The sequence below is a fragment of the Protopterus annectens genome, chromosome 8.part1 (assembly GCF_019279795.1).
Source record: "Protopterus annectens isolate FY-2018-M chromosome 8.part1, PAN1.0, whole genome shotgun sequence".
Lineage (NCBI taxonomy): Eukaryota > Metazoa > Chordata > Ceratodontiformes > Protopteridae > Protopterus > Protopterus annectens.
Window position 1 is genome coordinate 461,528,006 of NC_056742.1, and position 17,911 is coordinate 461,545,916.

Consider the following 17,911-nt stretch of genomic DNA (forward strand, 5'->3'; position numbering starts at 1 on the left):
TCACACAAAAAGACAGGCATAGTTTTTAAGTAGTCATAAACCTTCTTTATTTTCACATTCCTTCTTTTAAAATGCAGAGGATAATGATTCAAGATTGATTAGGGAAACTTTTAAGTTGTAAAGTAAGGAGGCAGTAGCCTCATTGTGCTCTTATCTGTGCAAAATCTGGATTTCATTAATTTCCTTCCTTGTTGCTGGATGCTTTGAAGGACAGTAATGCTATCACTGATTATAGCACTTATTGCTGTAAATGTAGATGCGTGCATGACATCATGTACTTATTACGCTTCCAGTGTTTTCGACCCTAATGCTACCTACATCAGCTCAACTCTTTTAGTCTCTTTTTCTTTCCGTATATGTACATTGATACATATATATATATATATATATATATATATATATATATATATATATATATATATATATATGTGTGCGTGCATGTGTGTGTGTGTGTATAGATATTTATCTGTTTCTTTATCTATTGAGCTATTTATTTCATTTGTTGGCAGTGTAAGTAAATTGGAATTGGTCCAAGGACCATTTTAAGCCAAATTCTGAACAAAAATACTGTTATGCATTTTAGTGAAATACCACGGGCTTCTTAAACTCAGAATAAAGTGAGTTATAGTTATATGCAATTCAGCTACATGCAACTGACCTGTTATAAAAATAGTTACATGTGCATGGCTAAACAGGTGCATGCAGTTGTAAAGTGACAGTCTACGTGTCCTATACTGATTTAACCTTCCCCACTAGACTGCCACACTAATTCAAACTACTTCTTTTCTACCACAATTTTCTGCATTTATTTTAGTCCCAGCTGAGGATTTCATAATGATTTTTCCAAAGTTTCTACAACACATTACTTTCCCCGTGTTGCAGCAGGTAAATTCACACAAAAACATCCTAGTTGGTGATGTGTTACATATATATTTAATGAAACAAAAGAAAACTTTTGATGGTCTAATAAGGATATTGAAATGGATGGCAGCTGACAACATACTACCAGATCCGTGGCAGTTTTCATTATATCAGCCCTAAACTTCCGAATATAAAAAATCTTAGTTTTTTATTCTTCCACTCCCATACACCCTGTATTTAGGGATCTCAACTACATGACTGTTTGCTCTAAAATAAATCACTCTTGCATGACTGTTCTGTAGTGCAAGGGGAAGTGCCTTATTGTGGTGGCTTTTCAGACTTCAGCAAAATACAAACAACTGGCTATAAATGCAGTTCCCAGAGGCCTTTTTTACTAATAACAATATTAATCTACAAAATAATGTTATACAGTGCAAAAAGTAAGTCTGGGCGTAAATTGCTGGAAGAGCTTCTGCAAAGAACATGTGTTTCATATAAGTTTCCACTATAGCCACATGGTTTTCTGTGAGCTTATCATCCATGGAGGATGTATTTAGTATTCTCTGCTTTGACACACTGCAGATTATTCAGGCCTGCTCTTTTGTACCACTTATGCATTGCTGAAAGTTTCAGAGAGAGAAGACAAGGATGGGCTGGATGGAGCTGTTAATGACCCGAGATGGAATAGGACTTTTCATAACAGCATTGCATACAGGTGGCTGCATTATTACAATCAGTGACACTCAGGCTGCTCTCACTATACCTTAGGCCTGTGTAAGTGTAAACACACATGACTAAAGGCCTTTGCAAGCACACTAAGTGTAGGCAACTGGCCATGAAGTAAGTACAACATACAGATAAAGAGTCCAGCCATCTAGTATAATTTGTGGAGCTTGCACCCCAACATAGCAGACTGGTATGTGGCTGCTGTCATGAGGCAGGGGATGCGTATGTTCACAGCACTAAAAGGTGTACAATGGAAGTTGAGTACTCAGTTGACACCTGAAATGTAAACAATATTGTGGGGCTCCTCCCACCTCCTCAGAAAAATGCTAGGAGTTTCCACCTCAAATTCACCTAAGAATGGGTTTATGAGAAGCAGCACAGATTATAGATGATGCCTCTTGGGGGAAGAATTGTATAGACCAACTGCTTTGGACTTTTTTTGTAGCTCACAGTATCCTCTAAATAGGAGAACATGCATCACAGACTGCATGCTGTGTCAAGGCTCTAGGTGATTTGGTTGTGTTGACAAATGTCACCAAAATGGACATGGACATTTGTCAGTATTAGATAAAGAAGATAGCCATCAGACACCCTTCATAAGGGATGCCAGCATAAATCTTCTTACCAATCCATAGGACATCAATGGTGGATGAAAAGAGTACTTTCAGCAGCTCCAGAGAAAAAAAAAAAAAAAAACTGCTTAAAGCTGTACTGCCCTAGATATAATCTACAATGAAGGAAGACAAGAAGCCTCCCCCCACGACGAATAAGATGCTGGGTGAGTTGGGGGAGAAATAGCTCCAGAGGGTACTTATAACAATACGGAGAGAAAGGCATATCTCAGATGACTGGAGAATAAGCATTCTAATGCCAGTGTATAAAATCAAAGGGGACATTCACAACGGTGGTAAGTGCAAAGGTATCAGACTCCAGTCAACCTAGATGAAAGTTCTGAAGATGGTGACAGCTAAATGAATACACAGCATAATAAAAAGGTAGGATGGGAGATGAGCTGTTTCACTTCAGATCAGAATGCAGCAAAACTGGCCTGGTATTTACAGTGAGACAGATAGTCGAGAAGAAACTAGAGATGAAGGAGGAGTCCAAATGGGCATCTCTGGACTTAGACAAAACATACAACAAGGTCCCAAGAAAGCTAATTTGACAATTTTGTAATGGTTTGAAGCCCCAAAAACATTGTTAGAATTAATGCAGGCTATGTACAAGGACACAATGTTGTAAGTATGAACAGTGTACAGACTTACAGGGGATACCCATTGGGAGTGGCTGTGCATCAGGGTTCAGGTCTGAGCCCACTGCTGTTCATATTGGTGATGGCCTACATTAGCAAACAGGTTGGAGGAGACTGATCAACAAGGCTGCTGTAAGCAGATTTTGTGGCATTACACCCCCATACTCAAAAAAAAAAACCCAAAACAAAACAAAAAAACAAAACATGGTTTGTCTTTCCACCTCAAACTCAAATGCAAATGTATTTAGAGAACTGGGAACCTAGACTGATGATTCCTTTTCCTTTGATCACCATGTAACAAAGGTTGTCATAACATTTTACTTACTTGAGCAAATTTTTAAAAGAATATCATCCATATCTAAAGAGATGATTGTCTTTTATAGTCATCACTGATGAGGCTAGTTATATAATATAGTACCCCCATTGGGATGCACCTCACTAGACATATCAAACAATTGGAAATACTCTAATGGTTTCTATCCAAGAAGATCATGGTCTCAAAACCCTTAGATGCCAGAAAAGACTTGAAGCACTCTCTGTGTCATGCTTTTTTGCTGCTGATCTCTCTTCTTTTGCTGTTCCCTGCTCCGTTCGCCCTGCGGGCTCACTCTGCTCCCCTACCCTACCCCCAATTTCCACCCACCCCCACTACATCTGAATTTATACCCACTTAGCCACTCCTACTTCCCCTCCAACCACTAAACACCCCTTTCATCTTCCTATCCCCTCCCCCATACACAACACACCTACTTTACATTGCTCTCTCCCCCTATTAAATACCTACCTTACCAATCAAAAGCCCAACATGTTTGTAAAATACTCATCCCTCTCAATTCAACTACTACTCCTTCTAAACCTTAGCTGCATCTATTATCTTACCAAGCCTAATCCCACCACCCACACCCCACTCCTACACACAACATACCCCCACCACACATCACAAACCTACCATTACAACTCCATCTCTCCTGAACTATATCCCATCAACCATAGCCTATGTCTTCACTATAAACTAATCCCTCCTCATAAAACCTCAATACCCACTCTCCCCTCCATAACCTCCACTAAGTTCTCAACCCACACCACACAAATAAAACAATCCACATACCTCAGCTACTTAACTCAACTTCTAACTTCCATACTTCTATCTGGTGATCTACACCCCAACCCAGGCTCAAACCCCTCTTCCTCAATGTCTAAATCCATCCTATTCGCATCTCTTAATGCACAAAGCTTACCTAGCAAAATTCCAAATCGACATGCCTGGCTACTCCATAATAAACCAGACATCCTAGCCATTTCTGAAACCTGGCTAAAACCTCATATAAAAATGCTGAGATAGTCCCAACCAATTACTCCATCATCAGAGCAGACAGAACCCATAAAAAGGGTGGTGGAGTAGCACTACTTTACTCATCCTCCCTATGTATAACACCTTATAATAAAATTATTCCCCAGTTTGCTAATGCAGAATTATTACTTGCTCATCTTCAACTAAACAGACACAAATCTATATACATAGCCTCCCTTTACATACCCACTGGAAACAATATCCCAATACTCGAAGAGATCCTCTCCTGGCTTTCAACTAATATCTGTAATGAAACTATAATCATGGGAGACACCAATATTAACTGGTCCTCCATTCAATCCCCTACTCACTCCTTCAACATCAATCTATATAACTACTCTCAACTTATCAACTCCATAACTAGACCATGCAAAGACTTCACTAGTGGGAACATCTTAGACTGGATTCTAGTCTCCCACCCTCACTACTACCCCAGCAGCAGGACCCTTCCTGACTCCCTCAGTGACCACCTTCCCATCTTCACTAGACGTCTTCCTTCTCCCCTACAAGTTACTCATAATTACATCACTACCCAATGCCATAAAAACTTTAATCCAGAAGCTTTCTCTGACTCCCTAAAGTCAATTAACTGGTACCCCTTAAAAACACTACCCCTTGAAAATGCAATCACTCACTTTAATACTACCTTCCTAAATCTTCTAGATACTCATGCTCCCTCAATAATCAAAAGAATAAAAAATAAATCCTCCCCCTGGTTAACTAAAATCACACTAACCACCATGAGACTTAGAGACAAAGCCTGGACACAATATCAGAGAAACAAATTAACATCTAACCTTAATGAATACAAACTTACCTCTTCTTTTTCAAATAACTATCCTCCTTCTACCTCCACTTCTCCTCACCCATCTCCCCCAATAACTCCTTTCACTCCTTCTCCACCCTCTCAACCTCCACCATTCTCCATCAAACCTGTTCCTACTTCTATCATTAAAAAAAACTCCTGCAGAAACTAAAACCATGCACCAATGGCCCTGATAACATTCCCTCATACTTCCTCAGCATAGCTGTGGAAGCCATTGCCCTCCCCATCAGTATCCTTATCAACCGTTCCATCCAAGAAAGTATTGTTCCTCAAATTTGGAAAAAAGCTTATGTCATTCCCCTGCATAAAGGTGGAACTGATACTAATATTACCAATTTCCGTCCCATTGCCATCCTCTCTCCCATTTCAAAAATCCTAGAGAAATGCATCCATCTTCAACTCCTTCCCCATCTCTTGGACAACAACCTATTCACTCCTACCCAGCACGGATTCAGACCTCATCATAGCACTATGACAGCCCTCCTATCCTTCCTAGAAACTGTGAATAAAGCTAGAGATTCTGGCCTCACTGTATCTACCATCCTACTCGATCTCTCTAAGGCCTTTGACACTATCTCTCATAACCTACTTCTTACTAAGCTATCTAACCTAAACCTTTCACCCTCATCCCTTAGTTGGTTTACCAGTTATTTTTTCAACAGGCAACAAGCTGTCAAGTGGAAGAAAGCCACCTCATCCTTTCTCAACACCCCCACAGGTGTCCCACAAGGTTCTATATTAGGCCCCCTCCTCTTTAATATTTTCATTAATTACTTTTTCCACTCTATCCCTCTTGCAAACATTATACAATATGCTGATGATTCCACAATCATCTGTGCTGCCTCATGCATCCCAACTCTTTTAAAACTTACTCAAGATGCCTTCTCCACTACAGAACTGTAGATGAAAGACAACCATCTAGCACTCAATGCTGCTAAAACTAAACTTATGATATTTACTCCCTCTAAAGCCAATAACTTTGATAAAAATTTATTCTCCATCACCAGCCAAAATAATACACCTCTAGAGCTGGTATCTGCAACCAAACTATTAGTAGTCCAAATCGACAACAAGCTTAAATTCAACTCCCATCTACTACTAAACATAAAAAAAACCCACCAAAAACTTGGCATGCTCTACCGACAAAATCGGTTCCTCACCTCATCTACTAAGCTTATTCTCTCTACTACATTCCTCCTTCCCTCCCTTCTCTATGGTGCCCCTCTTCTAACAAACCTACAATCATCTCTCAAAACCAAATTATCCTCTTGTTATAATAAAATAGCCAGATTCGCCACCAGCAACAAATCATCAACACATCACTGTGAACCTCTCCACAAACTCAACTGGCTAGAACTTCCTAACTACCTCTCATATACTCAGCTCACCTATGCTCATAAACTCATATTCCAACCATACCTCTGTCCCTCCCTCTCAACTACCTTTAAAATGCACCACACACAAAGACTTCTAAGATCTAACAATCAAAACCTTATTGAAGTCTACAGACCCCTCCACCCCCTAGGACAAAACCTCCTATCCTTCTCTCTAGCACACCTATGGAACTCCCTTCCCCCCTCCAGTCGTACAATTGCAAGCCTCCCAGATTTAAAAAAATCACTCCACTCTCATCTAACATCCACATGGGAATGCTCGTGCTCCCATTCCTCGTAACCTACTCTTAACTTCAAAATCTTTTTCTCTACTCCTTCTCATAAATCCCATATAGCAAAAGCATGCTGGCCTGCAGTATATATCTCCTTACTTATACCAGTAATTTCTTAGTCTTCTACATCAAACTACCTATCCTTAATCCCAAAAAAAAAAATTCTATTTTTGATTTTGTCTTTATTACTTTTGATTGGAATATGTTTGATCGGTCTTATAAACAGAAATAGTACAAATGTTAATCTCTGTAATCTTCATGTAATCTATGTGTGGTAGTTAATCTTTGTATAATCTATATGTGGAGATTTTCTCCCCAGGACTCCATTGAAAATGGGTTCTTTAGGCCCAATGGACTATCCTGGTTAAACAACTGCAAATAAATAAAATAAAATAAATGTCTTGCCTACCTGCAGCCAGAGACACTGTGTCCAGGTTCTCTTGTATCTTCAGAAGTCATGCAGTCCCACAGATATCAGAATAAGGGATATAAATAAATCTACTTCAACAGATTAATAAAACAAGATAGAGACAGTTATAACAGAGCATCTCCACCACCTCAGAAATAAGCTCCTTCTGTAGATCAAGCAATGTAATACAAAATCTTCCTTCAAATGGGATGTGGATAATTGCGTGGTTATTCATAAATTCACACAAGGCTTTGTACTCCTTGACAGAGGTGGTACAATCAAGGGTAGGAAATGGCAAGGCATAATGGTCATGAGATTTGGTTGCCTTGAATTTTTCTATAATTCCTATGAGACCACGAATGTACTGTAGCCAATGTATCACATGCTTAAAACTCATTACAGCTGAGTGCATCTCCAGGCATTTCTGCAGTTACCTCCTACTGACCCCTCTAGGCATCAAATATTGCTTGTTCATATTGCATTAATTCCTAAATCATGCTAGGTATCAGAAGATTTCATTTTAAACAAACACTATGGGAAACACAATTGTATTAATATTTGACCACTGTCTAATGTAGCTAAAGAAATATTGAATATTATTTGCATACTGTTTGTTTGCATTGTAATAAGTTTCATATTTCTCTAAATATCTCAACATTCAGGTAACACAGACTGAACTGCATAGTCTCATATGAAAGCTCACAGCTGTATGAAGAAAATCCTGTGGCAGTATGTATCTTGCTTGAATGGTTACTGAGATATCATAATCTGTTTATACAAAATTACAAAATTGATATTCACTTTTGCAATTTTGTATAAACAGATTATAAAATTGATATTCACTGGAAGCCGCAGTGGTACAGCGGTAGAGATGTTGCCTCACAGCAAGAGGTTCTCCTGTTCAATTCTCGGCTGGAGTGCCTTCTTTATGTTGTCTGCATGTCCTCCCCGTGGTCGAGTGGCCTCCGAAAGACATGTGTGAATGGGCATGATTTCACTGAAGGTTGGGCATCAGGCTGGCAACTTGGCACCATAAAAAATTGACTGCCAATCATTAGCAGACCGGAGTTCCGCTGTGGCGACCCCTAACAGGGAAAAGCCAAAAAGACAAACAACAACAAAATTGATATTCACTACTTTTATTTTTTCCTATAAAATCCAGTCTGAAGTATTAAACTGAATAAATGGCACTAAAGTAAAAATTCATTTATCCTGAATAGTTGGCCATTTACAGTTTTCTATTAACACTTATGGTTCGAGAGATATGAATATTTGTTTAAACTGTAAGGTGATAACTTTGTTTTTTAAAGACTCAAGCCACACCCACTGGGAGTTAAAGGTACACATTCAAAAGAGGTGTACTGGAGGGAATAAGTTAAATGTAACATTGCCAGATCAGAGAATAAGAACAGACTGACCATTGTGCACACACTCAGACCTTTATGTCAGGGTGCACAAGCTTATTATTAGGGAGGTAGGTATGCTGATCAAAATGCTAATGAAACCAGGTCCATGGAAATGATGGTAGTCTGTTAAAGTTAGTATTCAGTTCAAGAAATACATTTGTTCTGAAACTAAACATACACCATGCTGGTTCAGGTTATTTCAGTAGAATATTTTGGATGAAAAACAAAGGCTCAACTACTGGGGGAAACCATGCTGTGCAATAAGATCTTCCTTTTCCAATAAGTTTTTGATTACGAGCACACATATCTGGTTTTGATCTGCAATAATGGTAAAATTGACCACGTTCTTAAAGCTCCAAAGATTATCCTTACTAAAAAGTTCCAGTTCAGGTTCGGATTAGGGTTGATTTCCACTAAAATCAGTCTCAAATTACTAGAACACTTATCTGTTAAAATGCTATAAAACAGAGCACAGTCCCAGCACTGGCAAGCATGATATATTGCATTTTAGTATCCCAGCTACTCTTTCAACAGCCACAGGGAATGAGAATTCACTACTGGCACCAAAACAAAACCTCATTTTCTATCAAGAAGATATTCAGCTCTTCTGTAAGTTCAGTCACTCCCTCCACATAAACATTTGATTGTGTACCTCAGAACCAACACAGTCTAGTGGCATCACTTAATATGATGAAATTGCAAGATAACGAGGCCTTGAAAAATTCAGCATCACACTGAATAAAGAATGTCTGGCACAGGGAAAAAAGATATACACGTCTTCTGTATCACCTTCATAACTCAGTGTTCCTTGCTCCAACAAGTTCACATGCAGAAATGCTTCAGATGGCTTCTGAAATGTTGCTTTATGAAGGCAAGAAACTCTGGTGACAGAAGATAAAACTAAATCATGAACACTGAACACTGAAAGCTATTAAAGTGAAAGTCATGTGGCAAAAAAGTAAAAGAAACCAATTAAAATAAAGAAGAAGAGTCTGGTGTTTGTTATTACTTTCACCATCACATTGTGTGTTTATTTAAACACCAACTCACCACTGTGTAACTGAAAATGACCTTTCAGCTGTTTATTCCTTTTTTAATTTCTCCAAGTCTTTTGGGTTTCTTTTCGTTTCAAAAACATTTTTATTTTGTTTTCATTATAAACATATGCAAATGTACATATAACAAATACAATAAAACAATAACAAAACCATTTACAATATTTACATTCATTCATGATAAACAATGATTTTATCCATGAGAAGTTATCAGTATTTGTTCAAAATGTTTCCAGTTTTTGCCATGCTATTTTTTTATGAGTAATATTATAAGTTCTATAACAAATGATTTGCAGTTCTTTTTTACAAACAGCTTTTGCTGAATTAATAAAATCTTTAAACATCAAATCTTGTTTACTTTTCCTGTTCAAAGTAATAACTTTTCTGGCAATTGCAAGAATTGACCAGAGTAACTGAATCTGAGATTTATGTATTGCATTAGGTATAGGAACATTGAATAGGATTAGTGAGTTAGAAATATGACAGTTATCAGACCATAAAGCATTTACAAAAATATATGAAGTCTTTCCAGTATTGAACAACATTTCTACATTCAATGAACATGTGAACCCAGTTGGCCTCTAGTAATTTATCACATTTCCAACATTTACTTTCACTTTTTTTGAGTATAAGATTTATTTTATGTGAAGTATAGAAACTCCTATTCATAAATTTCCATGTATACACTCTCCATTATAATGAAGAAGAGGTACCATACGTAGAATTCAATAACAATTTTTTTGGAGTCATCAGATATTGTTCTCCATTAATCTTTACATAATAATTCCAAAAATCTGAGTCAAACTTGGTGTCTTCTCTTAGTATCTTATAGATAGGTGAGATACTTAATTGTTGATTATCTGTCTTTTCAAGACACCTAATAAAATGCTGAACCAAACTAGGTATAGATTCAGTCTCTAGGTCGATTGATACTCTCATTTTGTTTTATATAAACTGAGTGTATAACCAACCAACCGTCTTGACTATTATCAAAACTACATAAAAGAGAGTTTTGTGGTTTAATGCTCTTATTTTCAATAAACTGATGCCAGAATATCAAATTATTTTCCTTTAATTGTTGCCTTGCATTGATGTTGAAAGAATCTAGGCAATCAGGGGAGTATGCTATAGAGAATATAAGAAATAGAAATTGTTTAATGTTGTAATTACAATCAATTATATTTTTAAAGTTATTAAGTATTTGATTAATGCCATAAGAAAAATGATCAAACTTCTTATTAAATAAACAAAATTCATGTAAAAGCCAATGAACTCTACTTATTCTATATTGTTCCTTAAATTGATTTTCTATAATTCTGACATCGGTTATATGAATCTCATGTATTGTTTTCCAGCCAGATATGCAGGTAGGTGTGATCCAATGTAATATTATATTAATTATAACTGATTTGGAATAAAGATCTAAGCTAGGGGATGCTATCCCATTACTGGTCCAAGCTCTAATGTGCCATTTATATGAAATCCTAGGTTTTAAGGAAAACCATAAAAATGTAAGTAGCATGGAATTTAATTTTTTAAATAATTTTTTGAGAGGGGGTAGTAACAATGACTGTATATAAAACAAAATTTTAGGTAAAATTATCATTTTAATTAAAGAAAGCCTATCCTCTATTGTGAAGAACATTTTCCATCTTTTCATTAGTTCACTAATGGTGGTTATTAAATTATTGTAGTTTAGTTTAACAGACTCTTTCCACGCACTCTTTATACTGACACCCAAATATTCTAATACATCATTCTCCCAATTAAACAGACTATTCCCTCTTAGGTTTTTGTTAATCTTTTTGTTAATTAGTAATGTTTTGAATTTATTATGATTAAATTTAAGCCCTGAAATTCTTTCAAACTTGCTTAAAGTATTTATAACATCATGCTAAGAACCATCAATATCACCCAACATTAACAACATATCATCAGCAAATTATTGTATCTTAGGACAATAGTCCTTATTAACTTGAAAGCCTTTTATATTTTGCTTGTTTCTGATATATGTTGCAAAAGGTTCCATTGAAAGAGCAAACAATAATGGTGACAAAGGACAACCTTGTCTAGTTCCCTTGAGGATTTCTAGTGGTGAGGATAGACAAGATCCAATTTTCCCATAAGCTTGTGCCCCTCTATACATTTTCATAATAAGTTGACAAAATCTGAGGAAAATACAAAACCAATCAGAATTCTTTGTAGATAAGACCAACTAGTAGAATCAAAAGCCTTTTCTATGTCTAGGCTGATAATAGTTTTTTTTTTTTGTATTTGCATGCTATATCTATTAATGATAGTAATTTAATAATGTTATCTTGCACATTTCTATGAAGAATAAACCCTGTCTGATCATTGTGTATTAGATTAGGCAATATTTTCTTTATCCTATTAGCGCATATTGTCATGGAAATTTTATAATCAGTGTTTATTAATGAAAGTGGCCTATATGAATCACAAGATTTGGGGTCCTTACCTTGTTTTAATATGGGGGAGATAATTGAATATTTCCATGATGGGGGTATTATACATTTTTGCTTAACCATAGTAAAGGCACTCATCATTTTCTTTATTATATATTCAGGAAAAATCTTATATAGTTCAGGAATTATTCTATCCAGTCCTGGAGCTTTATTATCTTTTAAATTTTTTTTATTTGCTCTTTTACTTCTGTTAGTGTTATTTGTTTATTTAATATGTTATTTTGTTGTATTGACACCTTAGTAGTTATATTTGCTTGAATAAAAGTATTTTTATATTATCTGTCTCCAAAAGTGTTTTATTATTTATATCTTTATAGTAGTTTTTAAACACTTCTAATATGCCCATTAAGTTAGATGTACTCTTAACTGAACCACCACTTTTATATTTAATCTCATTAATAAGATTTTGATTGTCTGTTTTTTTTTTGGATCTTACTGCTACTTTATGTAGATATTTGGGATTTACAGCATAAGATTGTAATTTCAATTTTTCCAGGTTTATAGCTACCTTATGATTCAGAACTTCTAAGTATTTTTGATTTAACTTAGTAATTTCATTATATGCTACTTTGCTGCTTTTGCATCCATTTTTTATCTTGTCTATGTTTTTTTGTAAGTCTAAAAGTTCTTCATCCCACTCTCTCCTTTTTAAGGTACCAAGATTGCATTCTACCATATATATAAATTTTAAAGGTGTCCCATAGTATAGTATAGTATCAGTCACTTCACCATTATCATTTGTTTCCATAAACATGTCTATTTCTTTCGTTATCCATTCCCTAAAGTCATTTAACTTAGTTATGTAAGCAGAAATTTTCTGTAGAAATCTGAAATTATCTGTATGTGTAGTTAATGTAAAGTTTATAGCATTATGGTCAGAAAGTGGACAAGTCATTATAGATACATCACGTATTTTAAAGTATATATTATTTGATACAAAGACCTTATCAATGTTTGTTTGTATACCAAACTGATAGAAATAGTGAGTATAGAATAAGGAATAATGTTCTCTTAGACCATGTATATCTTTAAGGTTAATCTGATTTGTAAAGTCATTTAACTTCTTGGCTTGAGATGTTAGTTTTATTTTACCATTTTTGGAAATATAATTGCCTGATAATAGGCAGTTAAAATCACCTGTTACTATAATTTCCCTTTTTGCATTTAAAGTAATCAGGTCCAGATATTTGTCAATATATTTAGTACTCAGTCCTGGTATCCAGTATGTATTAATCAAAGTATAATACTTCCTATTGATTTCCAAAATAACCATGCTTAGCATCCCATCTTTATCTGAAATTGTATCTATAATTCTTGGCATAGGATAAGTATTTTTTCCATAGAATAAGAGTGCCCTTTGTCTTAGTCTTAAAACATGAATCAGCCAGAATGGCATAGCCAGTGAATGAGTATTTTTACAGATTTTCTTTTAATAGATGGGTTTCCTGTAAAAAAATGATCTGGACTTTATGCATTTATATATTTAAGCAAACCAGCTCTTTTGACATTATTGTTCAAACCATTAATATTTAATGATAAACATTTATAAGCCATTGACTATAATATGTATGTTATTACTAACTAAAAGGCTTTTCTTCCATGCTGACTTGAAATCTACTGAAAACTTACTTATCATGGATGCATAATATGTATTAAGCATTACTCTCAAAAACCAAAAACTATTTACAAACACATATGTGAAACATAAAGTTTCTTGTTTAGTTAAAAACTTAGCTAAACCATCTATCCACCACCTCTCCAATACCAAACAACACAAATTATCCATCTCTGCTTAGAATATAGTATAAAACTGAAACAAAAAAGCATTATGAAAGCAACTAAAGAAATCTGAATCCATGAAATATACATTAGAATAAGTGTCCAATATATCTGAAGCTATATGAATATGTCGCATATGATAATAATACTTCGAATACAGAGATATGTCAAACATACACATCAGATCAAAGTATGTATAAACACTAGAAGTTGAAGGTTAAGAAGATTGTCATTATTTCCAAGACTTTTCAAGAAACATAAGATAATTTAAGCATTTTGTCAGTCATCTATCTAACATTTTTTCATGTAAGGATCTGTTGAATATATATATAACACTTATTACAACATAACTATTATAATTTGCAATTAAACACATATTACTCATATGTGTTAATATCTATGTTGACGTTTTTAATTAGGAAGGGGGGAGAGAGAGAGAGAGAGAAAAAAAGGGCCTCACAACCCTCTGTTTAGTTACTAAAGGTTTAGTTATATGACATAAGTCTGATGTTAATATGCATAATGAGCTTTCTAATGCAGCTCCTAGTTCCCTTGATGTCATTTAGTTACTAATATGTGTTAAGGTCAACTAATGTCAGAGTCATGAAACCAGATAAGTGTGTGTGTGTGTGGGGGGGGGCTGATATTCATGGACTTTGACGATTATGATAAGATTGAATCTATTTTGAATGCTGATTCTTACCAACTAGTTTCATTAAATGAATACAACATAGCTAATCAATGTATAATAATTTATATTAATGACTTATACATTGAAAGAAAAATAGACATAAATTTATACAACTATATGCAGATATTGATACCTCTGGCACCAGTCATGCTTGGAGTCCCTGAAATTCATAAGGACATTGTAGATGGTAGAAATTCAGCCACATACACATGTTCAAAAGTAGTGGATTCAATGCTGAAAAAATATGTACAAACTGAGACACAAATTTGCAGGGAATCCTGGACATTTCTTGAAAAATTAATGAATTTGACTTCAACGCACAATACAACTTTCTTACAGTGGATGTAAGAGACCTTTATGCATCCATACCACATGACCTAGGCATAGAACGGGTGGGAAATATTTTAAGAAGCAAAGGTGCCCTGAGCACATATATTTCCTTGGTTGAAGAAGTGTTAGACATTATACTGTCCAATAATTTTATTCATTTTGAAAAGAACTTTTATTTACAAATGATGGGAGTAGCAATGGGGTCACCTTGTGGCTTCAGTTTTGCCAGCTTAGTAATGGCTGATTGGGAACACACTTACATTTTCAACATCCAGGAAATTACCAGTCAGATAGTATGTTTTACATGTTATCTAGATGACATTTTTGCTAATAAAAGATAACAAACGGGTAGCTGAAAACCTTGTGCATTATTTCAACAATACCACCCAATGTTTAGAATTCATCCACAACTTTCATGAATATGAAATTTCCTTTCTAGATGTTAAACTAAGAAAAAGCAATGAGGAGGGGGATATGAAGCTGAACTATCAGGAAACCAACTTATTCAAACACATTTTTGCACTACACAACTGCCCATCCATACCACCAGAAAAGATCAGTGATTAAAAGGCAACTTGTACGGGCTCCTAGAATGGTAACTAATGAAATGGATTTCCACAAAGAATGTGAATTTTTAAAACAAATGTTTATGAGAAAAGCCTACCCAACCTCATTATTGGATGACTTAATAGATGAAGTCAGGTCCAAAAGGCATAATGTTTTTTATAGGCCAATTTTAAACATAATTCAGACTGTAAACATTTCTTCCCCAGATACCATACAGTCAGTGGGGTCAATACATGTAGTAGCAACAACTCTTGGTTCAGAATGTAACATTAGTCTAGGTTTTGTCACAACATTTAACTTGGACTTTAGATACATTAGAGATATAGTTTGCAAAAACTGGAATATTTTCACTGAAGACAAGGAAATAGTAGCAAAATGAGGGCCTTCGCCTAAATTTATTTTGAGAAGAGCTAACAGTTTTAAGAATCTCCTCAAAAGAAACACTAAATCCAACTTAATTTATGCAGGAATGAAGCAATGCAGGAATTGCCATTACTGTAGGTACATGGACGTGGGTCTCACAACAATAGTGAACAATAAAAAGGTAACCTGTAGGATGAAACATAACTGTAACTATGATGGTGGTTTATTTAGGCAAGTGTCAGATGTGTGAATCTTTCTACATAGGCAAAACAGAAAAAAGACTTAAGGATAGAGTCTATGAACATGTATATAGAATCAGTAGGCAAAAAATGGAAAATACTTTGGTAAAGCATATCTTTATGAATCCTGAACACACATTTAAATTTCGAGTTATAGATCAGGTGGCACAGAATCCTAGGGGAGGCCCCATCCAGTTTGAACTCAAAAGACTATAACTTATTTGGCAAATTCAATTAAATGCCTACAACCACCAAGGACTCAATGCTATGTGTTCCCTAATGTGTATTTTGAAATTGAAAAATCTAATGAGATAGTATTGGGTATCTTTCCCCTAAATATACTTTTACATTTTTAAGTTTTATACTCATGCTCACTGTTCTATTAAATTGTTGGACAGAAGTTCAACATATTTTTGTTTTAACTAGTGTAATTGTGGATTTTAGAAATATTAACGTAGTCATTTTAAATATATGCTGTGGATTTTCCTATTCTCACTATATGACTTCTATCATCGAGCCAGTTAGCGACCCATCTAATGACATAAGGGTTGATGCTTAGTTGGGGGAGTTTGTCAATGATGCCTGAGTGAGGGATAGTGCTGAATGTCTTGGTTAAGTCCAGGTAGGCTGTATGCACAGATTTTCCCTCATCCAGGGTCTTGGTGACTGTCTCGAAGAAGTCCACCAGGTTTAACAGGTATGATCTCCCTTTGACAAATCCAAACTGAGTGGAGTCAAGTGTTTGGAGATTACCTATATCTTTGTTGATAAGGTCCATGATGATTCGCTCCATGGCCTTGCAGATAAGGCTAGTCATGCTAATAGGTCTATAGATCCTGGGGTCAGTGGAAGCACCAACTTTGTGCAAGGAAATAACAGTGGCTGTTTTCCATTCAGCTGGTATGAAGCCGTTGCTTAGACTATGATTGAAAAGAGTACCCATTGATTTTGGTAATTCATGTTGGAGTCCATGTGGGATGCAGCCTAGGGTGTTATCAGGTTTCATAGGTGCTGTGTTTTGGCCTAACACTTTTCCATCACAATCAGGCCAAAGAACATACAAGAAATTTTCACAAACACCTAATCAAATAAGAATTTATGGTAAATCCATGCTAACTGAAATGTAACCCAAAAGGTCTACCTGACTTTATTTAAATTTTACTTCTTATCAGAAATTCAGAAGATTGAGACAACACCACCAAAATTCCACAACACTGATCATTTACATTACCGGCAGTCAGATCAGTGAAAGACCAGGTGTACATGTCATGCAGCAATTGGAGCTACTGAATGGAGATTACCGTACAGTGAGGATCGGGAAATTTACACTTTTCTCACTGTAGTGTGATCTTGGAGTTGGTATATATAATTTGCAAGGGGTCTGGGAGGTGCAGGGGGGGGCTTGACCCCCTGCAAAAATGTAAAAAAGGGAAGATTTTTGTTTTGTTTTTCTGCAGTTGGTGTTTCATTGATATGACTTTCGGTAATGTAAACATTTAGTGTTGTGGAATTTTGGTGTTGTCGTCTTGATCTTCTGAATTTTAGGTAAGTGAGATTTCAGTAAAGTCAAGTATAGTCGTATAGACAGACAGATAGATAGATAGATAGATAGATAGATAGATAGATAGATAGATAGATAGATAGATAGATACAGATATATGCAGAGACTTACTTAGATTTCAAAATAATAAAAAAAAATCAAATACTGACTGAATCAGCATTTAGTTTTTTTTGGCACAGAAATCCCACTGCCACACAGCAACAGAGATCACCTTCTTCAATAACATTTATAAAGAAAAAGTGTATTATAGTATGACAGGGAAATTTTCTGGCCTTCATAGCTCTCAACTTCCTACAACAGTTCTGGAAAAAGCCAAAAATAATTGGAGGAGAAAAGCCCATAATCA

At 35.5% G+C, this 17,911-nt stretch overlaps 1 protein-coding gene across 1 annotated transcript in view; it reads left to right on the forward strand.

Moving 5' to 3' along the window:
* Positions 1–17,911, forward strand: part of LOC122810404 — a 2,461,722-nt gene that overhangs the window by 2,010,713 nt on the left and 433,098 nt on the right. The gene's annotated exons all lie outside the window — the stretch shown is intronic.